We start from the raw sequence: 20,434 nt of genomic DNA on the forward strand, positions 1-20,434 counted from the left end.
CAATCATACTTTAGCTGTTTAGCTGTTTTTACACTTATTATATAGTGCTAGATAAATATACTTTTATGAAGCGCCGCTTACTACATTATGCTTACGCCTATATTAATTATTTATGGAGGACATAAAAGATTACAGTTTTGATGAGGTTTCTTATTTATAGCTTCTCACTATGTTCATCCGAACTATTCCATGTTCCCCGGGAAAAAAAAAACAAAAAAACTTCCTTCCAATCCTCTATTCTGCGGTTCGATAAAAGTTGCAGATCTTGTGTTGGGAAGCAAGAAAGCAGACCGTCCTTAGATAAAACATCACCCTGTAAAATCTGCTTAACTTGCTAAATAGGAGGGCATGCTGCTTAGTAAATCTGACCAAATAAAACAAAAATCAGATTCCCCCAGGAAATATTATCCTTTAGTGAATTAAGGTTAGAATGCGCGGAGAGCTGGAATACTATATATCAAATGTGGAGCTGCTGACAGTTCTGTTGTGGAGCGTAATACTTGCGAGCAGTTTAACAGTTGCTTTGTTACCTGTAGGTGTCTCTGTCTTTCTGCTCATATTATCCATCACTCATTTTTCTGTCATTACATAGTGCTGTCCTCGAATGAAACGCTCATAACCTGTGTTGAAAGAAATGATCTATTGGCAAGGGCTCGCAGATGAAGACTTCCTCATGAGTCAAACCGCAAGGCTCAAGACTTGATATGAGACCAATTACAATGTTGTTAGGCTTAACTATTTCTCGTCCACCATCACAACTTTGTACAGTACCTTCCGTTTACCATAGAAGCATGATGTATAGTAGAATGTGCAGGTACAGTATGTCATATGCAGTAAGGAACCCATACTTGTCATCCTATTGGTTATTTCTATCTTCTTGTGTTTATTAAAAGGGATTTCCAGGACTTCCATATTGATGATGTCAGTATAGGTCATCAATATGTGATGAGGGTCGATCCAACACCTGGGATCCTAACAGTTTAAGTGCACGCTGCAATCTTTTTTTTTTTTTACTGAATTCCAAGAACAGTGCACTACATAGGATCTGTGTTTGGTACTTCAGATCAGTCTCACTTTCCTGAATGGAACTGAGTTGCAAATGAGCCACGTGAGAAATGAATGTGGCATATGTGGCCTGTGAAGTGGAAGCGGTGATAATTTGAGGGCAACTTCTGCTTCAAGCAGCTGACCAGTGGGAGTGTTGGACACCCACAGATCAGATCTTGATCAGAACTTGAGCTGCACCAGTGTTCTGGAATGCTTTACCCTGGACAATCAGATTAATAACCAACTACAGCAGCTTCAAAACTGCCCTAAAATCTCATCTGTTTAGGCAGCCTATCACATGACCTGATCTCAGTGTTGTACAAATCTGCACACTAAGCAAATATTTCTTATCTTAAGCTATCCTTCCACTTCTACTCCACATAACCTGACCCCTCCATCTAGAAGTTACCTGGTGCTCCCTTCACTTAGTATCTGTATATTCCTAGATACCTAATGGCGACGGCTCATACAGCTTCAGTTATATGCCCTTATATCTATTCTAAAAGGAACAGATTAGCAGCTGTGGACAGCACTGTTTTGATCTGGTTGGATCTCATCAGCACAGCGTAGGGAAACTAGTTTGACTGGGTGAAAGATTATAGACCAGATTATACAGTAGAACTCCTTAAGGAGAGTGCACCTTTGCAGGCATGTGTAGACTTACAACCATGTGTTCTCCGCTGGGGGATTCTGGGGAATATGCAAATATGTTTTCCAGGATTTAATTGGGAAGATCTCACGAACCGGGCCCTCACTCCCTTTATTTGATGTTATTTCTTTGTAACATTGTAATATCAAATAATGTCTGTTCAGGTGTCCTCTGATTTAAAAAGTGCTGTGGAATATGTTAGCACTATATAAATAAAGTTGTTATTATTATTATTATTATTATTATTATTATTATTATTATTATTATTGTTGTTGTTGTTGTTGTTGTTGTTGTTGTTATCATTATCTTGATGACCTATCCCATGGATAGGTCACCATATTTAAGTCTGGAAAAATGCTTTTAAATCGTGCCCCTCAACATTAAACCTACTTTTTGTAGGAAACTCATATGATTAGGACAGGAGTCTAAGGGACTCTTAAACTCTGCAAGAGGGTATGGACTTTTATCAAGGAATCCACAGGTTGTTACCCAAGAAGTAGTGTCCATTAACAACCACTGGTATATGAGTAAAAAGAAAATACCAATTTATAGTACCAGGGCAGAGGATGGGTATTATAATCAGACGGCACAGGTCAAGACTGGCAGAAACTTTTTGTAAAAGGTAGACAAGCAGAGCTCAGGATGGGCGGTAGACAAATAAACAAACTGGGTTAACGGCAAGCGTGATAGTTCCATAATAGATGAGGTTGGATGAAGACATCAGTCCATCGTCCAACCTATAACCCTACAATCCCCTACAGTGTTGATCCAGAGGAAGGCAAAAAAAAACCCATGAGGCTCATGCCAATTGTCCCATTTCAAGGGGAAAAAATTCCTTCCCGAATCCAATATGGCAGTCAGTATAAAATCCCTGGATCCACGTAGGAACCAATCAACTTTTTTGTTAAGGCACTGGATACTCTGCCACTAAAGGTGGACCCAAGCAGTAGAACATGGGCGGAAAGCAGGACACTGATTTATTTTATGGGTAAAACAAATATTCTCTAAAATAGAATAATCCAGAGTAGCAAATAGGAGAACAACTATCAATAAAAAGTAAGTAAAACAATGTATTGTATGTATGGGAATAGCTATGACCGCCAACACCTCACTGACAAAGATTGACTTTTATTACCAAGAGAGATTTCAGACAAAATTTGTTGCAGAAGTGTAGATTTTTTTGTGCTGTAAAATCATTCTGATAAGTAACTTTTAATAAGTTGACTTCCCCTAATTCAATTGAAAATTCTAAAGACTTCCAATTTCCAGATAAAGTGCAGATTATAGAAGTGGGCAGTATAGATTAAGCCGAGACTTTGTGCTATCTTGTGACAGGTTAGTGATTAATTTAGATGAGTTTGGCTTGGGATACTCAAGTTAATTTCAAAGTACTCAATCTGCAGGAGCAATGTCATCTGTCTCAGAGTCCATCTATAATTACTTTCTAGGACTGACATATTATTGTTATCAGACCACTCATTGAATGGTTGGTTGATTGATTGATTGTAATACAACGCAAAGGCAGAATTGGTTGATGCTCAGTGTATGAATATCTAAGAGGGATTGACTATCACTTGGATATTCTGGACACCTGAGTAGGGATTGACTATGATATAGATGTTCTCGATAAGGATACAATAAGCACCCACAGGGCGCAAGAAACGGTCCATGCCTTTAATGTGTGAAAATTATATTTAGATTACACTCATTGATGGACACGGTCGCCTTAAAAACTACCATAAGTCTGTGTTTTTGCTGATGGAACAAAGCCTAATGTAACAAAGATAAATGACCATTCACGCCTATGGTTCAATATACATTGTTTCTCCCATATTGATGGTTTTAACTATACTTTTCTTTTTAAAGTTCTTACAGAACTCACCAGTGAGAAGGACCCAATTAGTGTTAATCCTTAACTCCGGTATGTAAGGCACACCTTCTTATATTTGTATCTATATATTGACGTTACCGCTAACACAGTACTGTAGCAGAACAGAATGCAGATTACATGGAGACAACATCAATTCATTAAGGCAAATTCAAGATGTAGAATTCAGTGGTTAAGATGTACATTGTCACTAAACCTTTATAGCCCAGACTAAACCATGAAGACTGTTTTCTTGGATCAATGTCAAAATCATATAGGGGAACCAATAGGGACAGGATTGGAGAAAAGGTCTACCAGTCCAGGTAGACAAATGGAGAGCCAATTTGCTTATAATGCTAAAAGACTTGACAAAGTTGAATTAACTTATTTATGTGTATGAGGCCTCCAAACTTCCTCCCAAGCAATGATCTTAGGGGATAGAATGATCAGCATTACCAAGCCTTCTTCTTGGAAGATAAGTTGCCAGACTCAACACTAAAGTGCCTGGAATCTTTTATATGGATTGACAATTGGATAAACAAACATTTAAAGCAACATTCTCTCCCCCCATCTACAACATGAATGTTTTTTGGGCCACTATATACCACTCACCGTGTTCACCGCTGCTTTCTGGGACTCTTGCACTGCGATTAAGTGATGGAATCCCAGATTGCCCAAGAACAGTTTTATCATGACTGCCATTAACCTCTTGATTTCAGGGACCCCTTTAGTAGGAGGAATTCCTACACTATGGTGGACATTGCCTTATTAATGTTCACTGTCTGATTGACAACATCCATTACTAAAACAGGGCTTTGTGTTTGTGTGTGTCACAAAATAAGCTAACTGTATTCACAATTGTTAACCCAATACCCACTGCCACCAGGGGTGCCAGGAAGAGGCAAGTATGGTCCATTACCAAACCATCTAATGAGGAACAGGTATTGAGGTGGCTGCAGGATGGTGTTATTAGGTTGGGAAAGCCAAAAGAAAAACATAGATTTTTCAGCCCTGGTAAAACCTGGCAGTTTCTGATTTACCATATCACATGGGGAAAATGGAGACCCCTTGTTTTAGTTGTACAAAATAACTAAACCATACTAAACCATTGTAAAAAATGACATATGAGACATGACTCAAGCTATCATAAATAGGGAAGGAATCTCAAAGGAACAGGACTTGAGATCGGCATAACACAAAGAGTCTTGACATTGGGAATCCAGAAGCAATAAACTCAGGTATGTCACATGAACCTGAATACTAGTAGCCATAGTGGCTTCTATAGGGTATCCAAGGGGGTTTGGTTAGAACTGACCTGAAAGGGCAGCAATCCACAAGCATGATAGAAAAAAAACAAGGTCCATAAAAAAAACAACTCTATTCGATATGGAAGAAGATGAATGGCCCGTACAGGGCTTTGACTTTCATATAATGGAACATATTTTGCATGATTGAAACACTGAATACAAGTAAGACCTGATCTTGTCACATAATTTTGTCTAGCCTAGGGGTGCTCACACTTTTTCAGCATGTGAGCTACTTTATAAACTGACCAAGGCAAAAGATCTACTACCCACTTATTGTGGGCGGGGGTCAGGGTGGGCCTGTGGGCGGGGTCGGCTGCCAGTGTCCGGAGATGACTCTCAGCCTGCGCTGTGAACAAGCAGCACCTCGGCTCTCTCCATCCCTAAGAGCGGGGAGCGCATCATCCCCTGGAGCTGCTGCTACCCGGCCTGCAAGTGTCTGCAGTGCTTGTTCACAGCGCAGGCTGAGAGTTGACTATCAGCCTGCACTGTGAACAAGCAGACACCGGGGATCCCTGGCTGCATCCCGCAATCGACCCATACGTCCTTTGCGATCGACCGGTAGATCGCGATCGACGTATTGGGCACCCCTGGTCTAGCCACTTACTACACTAGTATTTCTATGAATGCATGAACATCATGTCTAGGGTATGTAGTATCTAATATGAAAGCAGTTGGATCAACAAGAAAAACATCTCATTATTTTTATACTTATTAGTATCACTATTATTATACTTATTTGTTTAGCTATTGGTATATAGAGGGGTTTCTATTGAATAGATTTTTACGGTATCCTGCAAGCAAGTTATGACTATATCCAGGCTGCGCTAGTGACAACTTTATAGAACCTATGCTTCCATTCTTCATCTTTCATTTTATTTGGTAAATTATGTCATTCTCATTTCTTCTATATTTCTTCTCGGTGTAATTGACAAGAAAAAGGATTCAAAGTCTCACAAATTTATTTTATGCTTGTTGAAAATAAGCATTGATGTATAAATCATACTTGCCATATGTAGCTGTCCTGAATCATTAGGATCTGGCATCTTCATTTCCCATGGTGTAAGCTTCACAAGTTTGCAACCAGATCAATGGATTAATAGGACAGTCTTTTTAAAAGTGGATTTTGCAGGGCTGCATGTATTGCAATTTGCTAGCAGTCAAACTGCCACACTATGGCACAGATATGTCACACGCTGGAATGTGTGTCCACATTACTACACAATCATTTACTTTTATGGGCTGTATGTTGTCTTAAAAAAACAGTGTAGTATTCTATGCAGGGCTCCATACATTTTTCAGGCTAAGTTGGTCTTTCTCGGTTGTGTCCATTGACAGCTGATCAAGACAAAAGACTATCCTCATTGAGTTGGTTAAATAAAATCGTTAAAACTGTCCATTTTTAATTATATATGTAAACACATTTAACTGTTAATTGTCTGCACGTTTAAATATGGTTATTTTTAATGGGAAACCCCTTCAACATACTATGGGCAGGTTCACACCTGCGCCCGGTCTCTGCTTTAGTCTATCCGGTGGGTTTCCATCTTCTGCCCCGAGAAACTGGACAGTTTTCAAACCCATTCACCTGAATGGGTTTGCAAGGTGATCGCCCATGAGTGTCTTGTGCCTCTCCACGGCGAAAGTATTTTTTTTAACCAGACACAAAGTCTTGCATGTCCGACTTTGTGTCCGGTAAAAAAAACAAAACGGTTTCACTGTGGAGAGGCAGAAGACACACACGGGCGATCACTTTGCAAACCCATTCAAGTGAATGGGTTTGAAAACTGAGCACCAGGTTTCCGTCCCCTGTCCCGTTTCTTGGGGCAGAAGACGGAAGCTTGTCAGATTGTCTAAAGCGGAGACCGGACGCAGGTGTGAACCTGCCCTTAATTTGATAACTTTTGTAATTAATACACTAGATTTTAGCCCTATATACAGTAGTTTTTTTTAGAATTTAATCCCAATCATTTACACCAGCCAAATATATATTCTAATATTAATGAAAGGGATGTCAAACAGGACACCATACAGCTATGTCCGGTATTGGAGATCAGCTCCATTCACCTGGACGGGCTATCCTGCAATACCAGAGACAGCCCATGGATTGGAGTTGTGCTGTTTTTTGGGGATAAAAAAATAACTCTTTTTATAATTTTGCCAAACTCTAATATTTGGCTTAAAAATATATTTAAAAATTAGTCCCATTTACAAAAAAATCTGAACCTAGACCATTGATCGTACCACCTGTACTGAAGTGTTTAGAGGGCAGAATATTACAGAATATTACTATGTTTTCTCAATGGAACTTAATGGTGTGAAAACAGTCTTTCACCGAATCACATGTAGCAAAGTTTAACTGACACTGATGACTTGCTACAACATAATACATAGGACACAACAAAAGCCATTGAAAAAATGGAGTTAGCCTGCTCCTTGATGGTGCATTCCTCAAGCATTAGTGATCCAGAGGCACCTTATTTTTCCGATTTGAAGCAATGGTAAGGACTGGTGCACCCCAGCGAATAGCAAGATGTCTACAATTCCTTCTTATTGACTGTGCTCACCTGTATCCACCTGCTTTGCTCTTCCTGCTCTATAACATGTGGCTGACTGATCAGACACCATGTTCAATGTGACACGCTCCTATTAATATATGTGGTTTTAAACATTTCATAGTCCATATCTATATTAATAGGATTATCATTCTATAAATAGACATATTCTTTTTAACACTATGACAAGGAAGCAATTTTAACTGTTTGGTTTCTGGATTTTTTTGATAAATGAACTTCATAAAAAGTACAGTATCCAATTTTCAATATCATATATTTCTTCAGGGACCATTTTGCTTGAGCTGTTATAAGGTCTGATACTAATGTACAGAGGACAGAATGGGGAAAATTGTTGCAATAAATTTCCTTTGACCCTATTACAAGATATTGTAAAAGTAAGGTCTGCATAAAGGTAATAAGCAGGTCTGGGTAACAGTATAAGATTTGTGTTGGACAGGTGTAAATCACTTAGAATTGATAATATTTTCCTCTTGGATTTGTATAACGACTGTTTAGTTCTAAAGTATTACAAATAAAAAAGCTTATTAATAACTATCAGTTCTTAGAGGAAGTCTATTGGGTACAAAATGTCTCCCAAGCCAATAACAGTGCCATTTAGTGGCATTTAATGGAAGGAGAAACATACCTTTGCGGCCACAAACCAATGAAGCAATACAGAGGTTATCATCTTTGTACGTGTAATGAAAATCAGTCTACGGCTGAGGCCCCCATGTCGAGGAATCATGGATTTTTTGTTGCAAATTTTGCCGAGAATAACCACAAAAGGAATGGGAAAAATCAAGCAAGTTCTTTTACTTCTACCTTCTGCTCAATCTACTCCTGGCTTTGGCTTAAAAAAAGAAAAAAAAAATCTGCAACAAAAAAAGTTGCATTTATGCAACGTGGGGCCTCAGCCTACAAGTGCAGTAGAGGCAGGGTCTGATTTGCCAGATTTGCGAATGGACAACCATGATGCTGGGAGAGGCTTAAAATGTCAACCACAGATAAAGTGGTAGCATCAGACAGCAAAGGATAGCCAGAATATTTGCAACTGTTTGACAGTCCACGGCGTTGCCGTTGCTCCAAAGGTAAGTAATAGCCTCATTGCACCATACAGCTCAGCAATGTTGAACTTAAGCAAGTGGGAAATCATTTATATTTATATTTCAATAACATTTTTACTTTTTGTACATGTTTTACAAGTGTTATTTCTATTATATTTTTGCTTTTACTATTGTCTCAGGGGGTGTGTAGTGAACATTTTTATAATATACTTTATTAATCTTTATTAAACTTCCCTGTAATAGTAAACAGGTTGTAAGGTTCCCATTAGCAATGCTCTGACTCTGTCTGTACCCATTGCAGTATGTAGAACTAAAGGGGGGGATGGTTACTTTAAATAGCTGTATCTCCAATTTTATGCCACCTAGAAAAATGGTTCTGGTTTCACAAGAAAGTCAGTGACTATGATGTTTTTCATTGGTACCAGTTGGCAGAGATAACACCACAGAGTACTACAGAAACAGGATAGCTGCATAATGTGTACACAGACTAAAACCAGGACAGACAGGTAACACACTAGATTCAAAAAGGGAAGAGGACAAGACAAATAGGAAGCAGGAGGCACAAGGCTCCAGGTAGCAGGAGGCACTGGGCTCTAGGTAGCAGGAGGTACAGACCACAGGTAGCAGGAGGTACAGGGCTTAGGTAGCAGGAGGCACAGACCACAGGTAGCAGGAGGCACAGGGCCACGGGTAGCAGGAGGCACTGGGCTCTAGGTAGAAGGAGGTACAGACCACAGGTAGCAGGAGGTACAGGGCTTAGGTAGCAGGAGGCACAGGGTCACAGGTAGCAGGAGGAACAGACCACAGGTAGCAGGAGGCACAGGGCCACGGGTAGCAGGAGGAACAGGGTCACAGGTAGCAGGAGGAACAGACCACAGGTAGCAGGAGGCACAGGGCCACAGGTAGCAGGAGGCACAGGGCCACGGGTAGCAGGAGGAACAGGGCCACAGGTAGCAGGAGGAACAGGGCCACAGGTAGCAGGAGGAACAGGGCCACAGGTAGCAGGAGGAACAGGGACACAGGTAGCAGGAGGAACAGGGCCACAGGTAGCAGGAGGAACAGGGACACAGGTAGCAGGAGGAACAGGGACACAGGTAGCAGGAGGCACAGACCACAGGTAGCAGGAGGAACAGGGCCACAGGTAGCAGGAGGCACAGGGCCACAGGTAGCAGGAGGAACAGGGCCACAGGTAGCAGGAGGAACAGGGACACAGGTAGCAGGAGGAACAGGGACACAGGTAGCAGGAGGAACAGGGACACAGGTAGCAGGAGGCACAGACCACAGGTAGCAGGTGGAACAGGGCCACAGGTAGCAGGAGGAACAGGGACACAGGTAGCATTTTTCCCCCATAGAGTATAATAGGATTCGATATTCGATTCGAGTAGTCAAATATTGAGGGGCTACTCGAAATGAATATCGAATATCGAATATTTAACTACTCGCTCATCTCTACTAATGACTGTACAGAAAATGGTTTGGTCCTGAATGACAGTCATATTTGTAGCCTGCACCACAGAAATCAGCAGCTATCAAGACCAATCTCGTATAAAGATGTCCACATTGATGGCTCACCAGTTACACCAAGTCCTCCTGGATTTGATCACGTATGAGAAATCCATACATGATGTAATTGGTAATTTTCTATGCACCATAAGGGAACAAGTTCAAAAGTCTTATTTTTTGGCCATTCAGTTTTCATTCAATCCATTCCTCATTGATAACCATGACTACTTTGAAGTGTAGATTTTTGCTATGAATTATTCTTATTTGTGTACTCTGCTGTGAAGGAAAATACATTTTTTTTTAGAAAACTACATGCAAATGATGTTCTCTTTGGACCATCTAAAAATGTATAAAGCAAACATGTATACTCTAATAAACATTCATATACCGTTCATAACTTTGATAGTCGTATAGAAACCCATTGATGTCATTTAGACAAGATATTTTCTTTAAAGGGATTCCAAATGTATTCATCTTAGGGCTTTGAAGGTTTTGTTTAATTTTCGTCAACTCTTTTTTGGCAACCTAGAATTTAAAGAAAGGACACCTTTAGTATGATAATATATAGCCTGGTTGTACGGGTTGAATAAATGATATGGCAAGAATCTGTTCATGCATCTGCATCAGTTCATGTCACTTGTGATTTTTCTGAAACACCGAATATTGGAGAAGAAAACCACATATAAACAGTATGTGTTATTTTTATTTTTATGAGGTTAATGCAGCGATATTACATGTTTCACTGTGTGGATTTTTCTTAAATAAGAAGGGTATATTTATACATGGAAGGAATATTACAGAAAATGAAAATCTGTTCCATTGATCTACTGTAAAATGAACTGGACAGTAGCAAATATTTGTTTTTCCTATCAGCATATCTTTGGAGTGTGGGAGGAAACCCACACAAACACAGGGAGAACATACAAACCCTTGCAGATGTTGTCCTTGGCAAGATTCGAACCCAGGACTCCAGTGCTGCAAGGATATAGTGCTAACCACTGAGCCACCCAGTAGCAAATATTTGTTGAACAGATTTACTGTGTCAATATACTTTATGTTATCTATGGAACCTTTAATAATATTAAATGTAAATATGAACATACAGCATTATTTATTTATGTATTTGGCTCACTTATATAGTGCCATAATATTCTACAGCGCTTTACAGATATTGTCTTCACCAGGGGTGGGCAATTCATTTTCCCATGGGGCCACATGAGAACTTGTAACAGTTCTAGAGGGCCATGCACGTTGCGGCAAATTTAGCTCCACCCACTTCTCCGCTGACTCCGCCCATCTCAATCATTTTTCCATGTGCCCCACAAAGTAAAATCCTCCTACAGTCACCCCAACATTATACACCCCCACGTTATAACGTTTCCCTCCAAATGTCCCACAGTATTAAGTCCCTCTCCTGGTGCCCCAGTATAAACCAGCAGAAACTAGAGGGGACATTAAACTGGGGCAGCTGGAGGGGGACATTAAATTGGTGGCAACTAGAGGCAGACATGTCCCCCTCCAGCTACCCCCCCATGGTTTAATATCCTCCTCCAGCTGCCCCAGTTTAATGTCAATCTCCATCTGCCCTCTAGTTTAATGTTACCCCTCCATGTGCATTCAGTGTAACTGCCCCCCTACATCTGCCCCTAGTTCCCCCTCCCTTGCTCACACATGCTGTCTCTTCTCTCTTTATCATCCAGCAGCCCCCATTGCCGGCAGCTTGCAGGAAGCACACAGTCCCGTGTGGCCCCGCCCACTAACGAGTCATAGCCTATCCTGTGTTCCTTGAAAAACCTTCCACTAGCTATGCGGGCCGGATAGAAGCAGTCAGATGGCCGGATGTGGCCCGTGGGCCGCACATTGCCCAGGTCTGATCTACACTGTCCCATATACAATCTACAATCTTTCAATCTACATTCCATATGTCTTTGGAGTGTGGGAGGAAGCTGGAGTACAAGAAGAAAACTCACATAAACAATGGGAATAACACACAAACTCCTTGGAGATGTTGTTCTTGGCTGGATTCAAACCCTGGACTCCAGTTATGCAAGGCTACAGTGTTAACCTTGAGATTTAAATTCTGGTGCCGGTTCTTCTTAATTCAGATGCATCTGACACCCAGCCAGGGACTTGATAAATACTGTCCTACAGAACGCTAGTCTCTAAGATAATACAAGATGCATTACTTTTTGTACTGGACAACTTCCCGGCACTGGTGTGCCACAGAGGTCAATGGTTAACGACAATGGTCATGTGTTGTTGACATGCCATTATTGCTGCAGCCCAGTAATATAAGACAGTGTTGGCATACAAGAGGTGGAGGAGTCCACTGCTATATATTACTGTTTTCATTATTGGAGAACATTGCCTGTCCAGGTCCCAGATTTTCCTGATTTGAGAAAATACGCCAACTTCATTTGACCATTGCTGACGCTCTTAACCTTCTACATAGTAGTAGCAAATAATTTCCCCTAAAATTATCTAAAATCAGAACTAAAACATGTTGACCTTTTATGATCAAAAGTTTATAAAAGCTTTTAGGTTTCAAAGAAGGCAGCAGTCTAGCCAAATATGATTAAGATATCCAGAATCTGAGCCATCTGTCAAATATGTGTTTTATCCATCTTCCTTTTGACAGCTTTCTTAGATCGGATTTTGCCCTGAGCCAGCACTCTTAATAAAGCTGTAGCCATTTGTAATCTGCTGCTTCCGACAAGAATCCTAAATAAAAAGTAGATAATGAAGGAAAGGGGTAATTGTTTCCTAATTACTTGGATGACACCGGGTCCTGTATTCTCTGCCTTGTGTCAGCTATATTAGAATAGACTAAATGACTTTCATTCTGTATTTTAATGAACATTCTTTTTACATAATATTTTTTTGGTAAAGAACCTTTATCTTTTCTTTTTTTCTATTTGGAATCATTCTGCATTTTTTGAACTACCATTGAATAATAAATATACCATTGAATAATAAAATACTGTAAATTATAGTATATATATATATATAGTATAATATATATATATATATATATATATATATATATATATATATATATATAGTATATATATATATATATATAGTATAAATTATAGTATATAAATACAATGCACATTACAAAAGGACCTGACATTGTGGAATTTAGGTGAAGATTGAAAAATATCGACTAGAGTAGCGTAGAATGTGCAGTCAGTGGGAATTGTATCAAATACAATAGTATTCCTATTATTTAAAAGGGTTATCAAGATGCACCTGTGGCCATTGTGGACCCACTATGCCATTCAACTGGTTTGGAGTTAGGACACCCTTTAACTCTGGGATGTGGTCTTTATGACAGGGAGGCTATCAGGTGGCTACCTCTCAGAGTGATTCCGGAAAGGTTGCAGTTGACCAGAGACCATATAGACTCCTGTGCTCAGCACTGAATGGATACACAGAACGTAGTGAGGTACAGGCCAAGGAGTGGCTAACAAGTAACAGGTAGAACTGGTTGAGCAGTCTGGAGTGCAGATGGGCAAGCCAAGGTCAGAGAAAGGTATCAGGCAGGTCAGGATTGATGGAGAGATGCTGTGTCAGGATAAGTCAAAATTGGTAACAGGTAGCAAGTATCAGGAAGATTAGGACTAGTTGCAAATGCAGAGTCATGGAAAAAGCCAAAGGTCAATGCAGGGTAAAGAGGGAACAAACAATGCTATGGATCTATAAAATTGCTCAGGCACCATGCTCAGGCCTCCTTATGGGCAAGTCACGATGCATCAGCACCAGTGTGACATGTGCATACACAATACTGTGGAGGAGCCAGAAATGGACAGTGGGTAGAAAAGGTAAATTGTTGGTGATTCTTGTTGGACGATATAGTGCACCAGAGGGTGCAAGTCAATCATATTACACTCATCTGTATGTGGTTCAAGCCAGCAGATATGTAATACTAACAATGACCGATTGGCACGGTGGAAAAGAGGGCCCTGCCCGCGAGGGCTTACAGTCTATGAGGGAAGATGGATAGAGACAGAGGGTGAGGGGAGAGACTGTTCAGATGGTGATGTGGTGACAATAGTGTTATTGGAGGTTGTAGGCCTTCCTGAATAGGGGAGTCTTCAGGGCCTTCTTGAAGCCTTTGATTGTGGGGGTCAGTCTTATGTGTCTTGGTAAGGAGTTCCAGAGTATGGGGGATGCACGGGAAGAGTGAATAAGAGCAGAGCAGGAAGTCTTTGGAGGATTGGGATGTATTGGCAGGTAGCCGGAAATTAGGTCAGAGATATATGGAGGGGACAGGTTGTCGACGGCTTTACATGTCAGTGTTAGTATTTTGAACTCTATTCGCTGGGCAACGGGTAGCCAGTGGAGGGACTGGCAGAGGGGAGCTGCTGATAAAGAAAGGTGGTAGAGGTGTATTAAGTGAGCAGCACAGTTTAAGGTGGACTGGAGGGGGCAAGAGTATTCGCCGTGCCATGGAGAAGGGTGTTACAGTAATCTAGGCGGGAGATTGTGAGGGCATGGAGAAGCATCTTTGTAGCTTCAAGGGCGAGGAAGGAGTAGATTCAATGGATGTTCTTGAGTTTGAGGTGGCAGGAGATGTTGAGGTTTTGGATGTGGGACTTGAAGGATAGGTCATAGTCCAATGTTGTCCCAAAGAATACAGTGGTTTGCACAACAGTCAAATGAAAAAAGAAAATATGGCATTATGGAATAGGACACAAGGCTGAAAACTAAACTGGAGAACTTGTGAAATCACACTGCATTATCTTATACACTATCACTATCACAGCAGCCTATACTTATAGCAGCAATATGACTGTTTCATAAAGGTCTTATCCTAGACCGAAACGTAACAGATATGGTGGATCACTCATAAATAATTAAACTTTGTTGAATTTCTTCTGTGTATCAGAGATGTGAATGTTGACAATGAGACAAATATAAAGAGAATCTTGGCCATAGAAGCATCTAAAGGTGAGCCTTCATGTTCTTACCCTCTCCACACAAAGACATAAGAAAGCCATAGAAAATACTAATTAATGAATCGAAATCTTACGTAGACGGTTCTTTAAATGAATCTAACATTCTATATTGTATCTATTTATGTTCAAAACAAAAAAAAAAATCATCTCATATCAGGACTTTGTGAGTTGAGTATTTTTCTCTCTTCCGATTTTTTCCACCCTTTTATCTTTATCGAGGGTAATTGTAAGAAATGACTTAAAATGAACGAGGGATTTTTGAGGGCTTCATTAAAAGCAGACAGTTTCCGTAACCTTTTAGCAGAACTTGTTATCTGATGACGTGAATTAACGTTCTCTCAAATGACTAATAATCATATCAAGGTTGCCATGTCAGCTTGTAGATTTGAATAAGAGGGTCTGAAAACATTTGCATGCCTCGATGTGCCGGTGCTTAGAAGCTAATGCTATAGCGCTGTCATAAAGCACCGCAAAGACATGACTTAATGTAATCTGTCATGTCATATGCTAATCTTCAGCCATTACTTGAGTGCTGTAAGTAAGTAGAAAGCATTTGGGAAAATCCTTTTCAATTTCTCTGAGTACCACTTCTGCTGTTGGTCAGCTCAAATGGGTTTTGTGCATTTAATGCAGAGCTCAAGTCAAGTTGGCTTAGGTCACACTTAATTAACTATCACATTGATGGGTTTTGTTGGTACAGCTTTATGGAAAATGTGTATTCCTGATTTCCACCAACTGCTAAATATTTCATGTGCTTCAGGAAAAAAAATGCCTTCCCGATTCGAAGATGCCACTGTATCCAGCGAGAAACCAAGAACGAGAAAAAAAAAATCCATGTTTTCAATATGCCTTTTTTTTTCTATGCATTAATGACCCTGATGCTTTTGTAATCTGTATGAACCTAAAAGTAGACACAATTAATTTCTCACATATAAGCACCGCTATAATAATGAGAAAGACTGAAACTAATTGCATTGTAGGGGGTGTAGCAGAGAGGTTATTCACTCAACTGTGATAATGGTGATTGGGGCACATTACTGCAGAATGTACTATTGACTTAATTAATCTCGACTGATAATAACAAATTAATAATTAACCCCTGCATTCTGCATCATGAGGAAGCATTAACATCGCTTTAGCCATGGGAGAATGTGGAGCAATTATTTAGAATTAAAGTGACTTCAGACTGGTAGGTGGTAGGCCGCACATTCATCTCATTTAGCCCTTTTTAAGCTATTTAGTGATGTGTGTTTCTATCAGGGTACAGAGGATAACAATATTTTTTTTAACAAAGAAATATTTTTTTAAAATTAGGCCGGCACCCTATACCTGCTTATTATTATTATTATTATTACTATTATTATTACTATTATTATTATTATTATTATTATTATTTATTTATTTATTTATTTATTTATATAGCACCATTAATTCCATGGTGCTTTACATTTGGACATCGACATCTCGTAATAAAGGGCAGTATATTCGTAGAAAATCGCTCTTATTATTTCATAATAACATACATCTTAAAATATTGCAAACGTATAACCAAATAACCAAAAAACACATAAAGGCCACAGTGCAAAATGAAAAAAACAAAAACATCTCCTACAGATACAAAAAGTCTAATGAAGGCCTTTATCTTTTTAATATATCTCCTATTCAATGTTTTGTGTGGTTAATTTCGCATATTAACCCCTTACCATGCCCGGTGTATATGCAACGCCTTGTGTTAAGGCACCATGGGCTCAGGAGTTTTGGTAATGGTAATTGACAGCAAAGCTTCTGTTCACAAAAACCTCTAATTGTGGCTGTTTATGACTAAGATGCTGCGATCAATAGCAGCCATGGCGTCTAAGGTGTTTGACAGATGGAGGAGCCTCCTTGTGTCAGGTCATTGGTGTTCCCTGACGTGATTGCAGGATGTTGATGGGCTACCGGGGCCTAACAAAGGATCCCAAATCTGCTTATCTGGGAGCTGTCAGTCAGAGCAACACTAATGGGCCGTAGTGCTCTGGAGGAGTAAAGTTAAAGGGAAATTAACATTATTAAAATTTAATGAAAGAAAGAAATCTTTAGAATAAAAAACACATAAAAAAACCCTTGTTGATTAAAAAGATTAAAAAGTAAATATTTGGTAGTGTTACAAGAGTAACTATATAAAAAATAAGGGTCTCTCTTTTTTGATAGATATATTTCTCCAGTCTCAGCATCGTATTTATTCGATATTTCCATTCCATTAATAGAGGAGGATCCAGATCTTTGCAGGGGTAGGCCACCAGAATATGCACCTAGTATAGAAGACACCAAATTGCCAGAAAGTGTGGTTACATAGCCCATCACACATATAATATAGCAATATCACAATGGTAGATGTTTCCAATGAATTTGGTTATTGCATCCCAAAGGTTCCATAGTTTAGGGCTCCACATGACATGAATAAGATCCGCTCCCCTCTCCATACATCTATAACATTTAGAAGCTGTCCTTAAGGCTATGCCCCATGTAGTGGGCTGCAGGAAAAATAGCTCTGTGGGAAAAACCGTGGCGACAACGCATTGTGGTTGTTCCCATAGCGCTTTTCAAAGAAAGTCTGCAGGGGTCTCCTCTGTGGACTTTTTGCTTCCATTATACCTATAGGGAAACCGCTGGCATTTCCGTAGGTATAATTGACATGCTGCAATTTCCAAAACCGCAACAGTTTTGGAAATTGCAGTATGTCCGTTGTGGATATTTTTCCACAATCTGTGGAAGGGATTCGCAGTGACTGTAAAATGCCATGGTGAAACTGTGGCATTTACACCACATGGGGCCCTGGTCTTAACTAGAGATGAGCGAACACTGTTCAGATCAGCTGTTCTGAACAGCACGCTCCCATAGAAATGAATGGAAGCACCTGTGACGTACACTTTGCCGTGCTTCCATTCATTTCTATGGGAGCATGCTGTTCGGAACGGCTGATCCGAACAGTGTTTGCTCATCTCTAGTCTTAATCCATAGAGTAGGTGTTCCATTTTTTTAAACCCTGTGTAGGAAATACACCAGAGACAGCCTGTGCATCTCACTGATCATCACCTTTGGAACAGCTTTCAAGATTTACCTTCTTGTTTTCTCGCACACCTTATGAATGAGTTGAGGGTGGGATAGCATGTCTCCAACTCACCAAACTGTCACGTCTCTACAGCTTCCAATAGATGACTAGATCTTAAAACATATTGCACCATCTCTCCTGCCGCAGTATTAAGTCCATCTCACCCGACCCTACAAGGGGCTGCCCTTGAGGAGAGAGATCGTATAGCCAAGAGATGGAGACAGTTAGGCCAACATCTTCTTTGGGTTGCTGCAGTGTTTCGATAGAACAGATATCCGTAAGGCTGAGTTCACACAGAGTTTTTTGGTCAGGAATTTGGTCAGGAATCTGCCTCAAAATCAGCCTCCCAAAAAAAAATAATTGGGAGGCTTTTTTTTGGAGGCTGATTTTGATGCGGATTCCTGACCAAATTTCTGACCAAAAAACTCCGTGTGAACTCAGCGTAAGAGAAAGGTCCATAAAGTAGGTTCTAAAAATTTATTTTAAAATTTGTGAATTGGACCAGAGTAGAAAGTTGTGCTGCAGCAGGCAAAGATGTTACCATCATGAACCATCAAGTTCAGGAACCAGGTTTACAAAATGAGGAAGAAAAGGAGAACCAGAGTTCATAGTTGCTGACCGGGTTAGAAGAATAAATCCAAAAATCCACAAGGTCAGAAGTTCTCTATAAATTCTATAAAAGCCTAGAAAGTTTTTAGCATTGTGTAACATATGTAATTAATGACTGCATCTTTATTCAGAAAATGCAATGTTTTGGCATGATTTTTTTCCAGTTCCATTAGAGCAGTTTACAGATGTATCAAGACAATAATGGACCTAGACAATAATAGAGTAAGCACAAAGGCACGTGCACTCGTACATTCTTCAACCTAGCTGATCGCATTTGATACAACATGTGCATCTAGACTTGCAATATGTTCATGATGTCTGGTTCTGGGATTAAACATTTACATGATCTTTTTTGTGGACTGTTCAAATCACATTTTTTAACCCTTGACAAAAAACGTACAGGAGCTATGCCCACATTATCCCAGCTTTGTAATACCACAGATGCCCCAAACAATAGTGATTGTTGTATTTTAGGATAGACAGAGGGATTTCTCTCTGTCACCTCATCAGTTCCTCTGTGGCGTGTTCATGGGGTGCCAATACCATGGCTGAGAAATGGAAAAAGCCCCCATCTAAAAAAGGCTGTCAAGGCATATCCCCCACCCTAAGTCATTAAAAGGGTACTTCTATCTGAAGCATTTACAGTATATCACAACTTATAGGTGGGAATCTGATTTCTGAGACCTCCATTTATTGAGATAATAGAGAGTCTAACAATGTTTTTTTCCTTAGGTCCAATAGACTTAATGAAGTGAGCTCCTTGCAAACATGACTAAAGGCACCGTGGGGTCTAGAGAAGAAATGCCAACTGCAAAGGAAAAACTGAAGCAGCACCTTAAAGTATGCAAAGAACTGGAGTTGGTGGAGAAAGTTCTTTACGCCAGTTTATATTGTACCACTGATGTGAGATGCCCCAATATCATTAATAAACTTCTTCCTCTTAATAATTCCATGTGCCAGTTTTCTGACATAAGTTATAGTAAATCTTAAAGGCCAAGGCTTCCTCGCTATTCCTCCCGTTCCCACTGTCTTAAAAAGTGTCTAGCATAAACAACAAAGTGGCACGTCTTAGCACAAATCGGGCTTGTGCACCAAAGATGCTCCACTACTACCAGGTCATTTACTCCCCTCCCAATGCTTGCCCAAATATAGATGTATATAGCATATCACTTTGTGACACAATATCACAAAACTATATTGCCCTAAAAGGGTTATAGTCTCATGACACATATATATGGACATGTTCAGCTAAGAAAAAAGTTAAAGGGGTTTCCCTGGATAAATGTTTCTTTTATATGAGGCCAGGGAAGGTAAAAAAACAAATAAAAAAACATACTCATCTGTCCTGCTGCTCCAGTGTCCTGTTTTTGTGAAAGTCCCCGCTGCACATGACCACTGAGGCCAATCAACAACCTCAGCGGCTAAGGAAAGGACATGGAACATCACAGGTAGGAATGTCATATGTCCTTCCCTTAAGTTGCGGATTCACCTCAGTCGTCATGCGTGGCGAGGAAGACACTGGAGCAGTAGGACGGATGAGTATGTTTTTGTTTTTTTTAATTCTCTGACCTCATATAAAAGAAACGTTTATCCTGGGCAACCTCTTAACTTCTTTCTAATGCCTCATTCACATCTGCGTCGGTAATCCATTTGGGGAGGTCCGCATGGGGACTATAATGGGGTCTATGTGCATGAATCATGCGGACAGAAAAATAGATTGTGAACTACTTTTCTGTCCGCATGCTCCATATGGAGACTATGCGGAAAGCACACGGAACCCATTA

This window comes from Leptodactylus fuscus, chromosome 9 (assembly GCF_031893055.1).
Source record: "Leptodactylus fuscus isolate aLepFus1 chromosome 9, aLepFus1.hap2, whole genome shotgun sequence".
NCBI lineage: Eukaryota > Metazoa > Chordata > Amphibia > Anura > Leptodactylidae > Leptodactylus > Leptodactylus fuscus.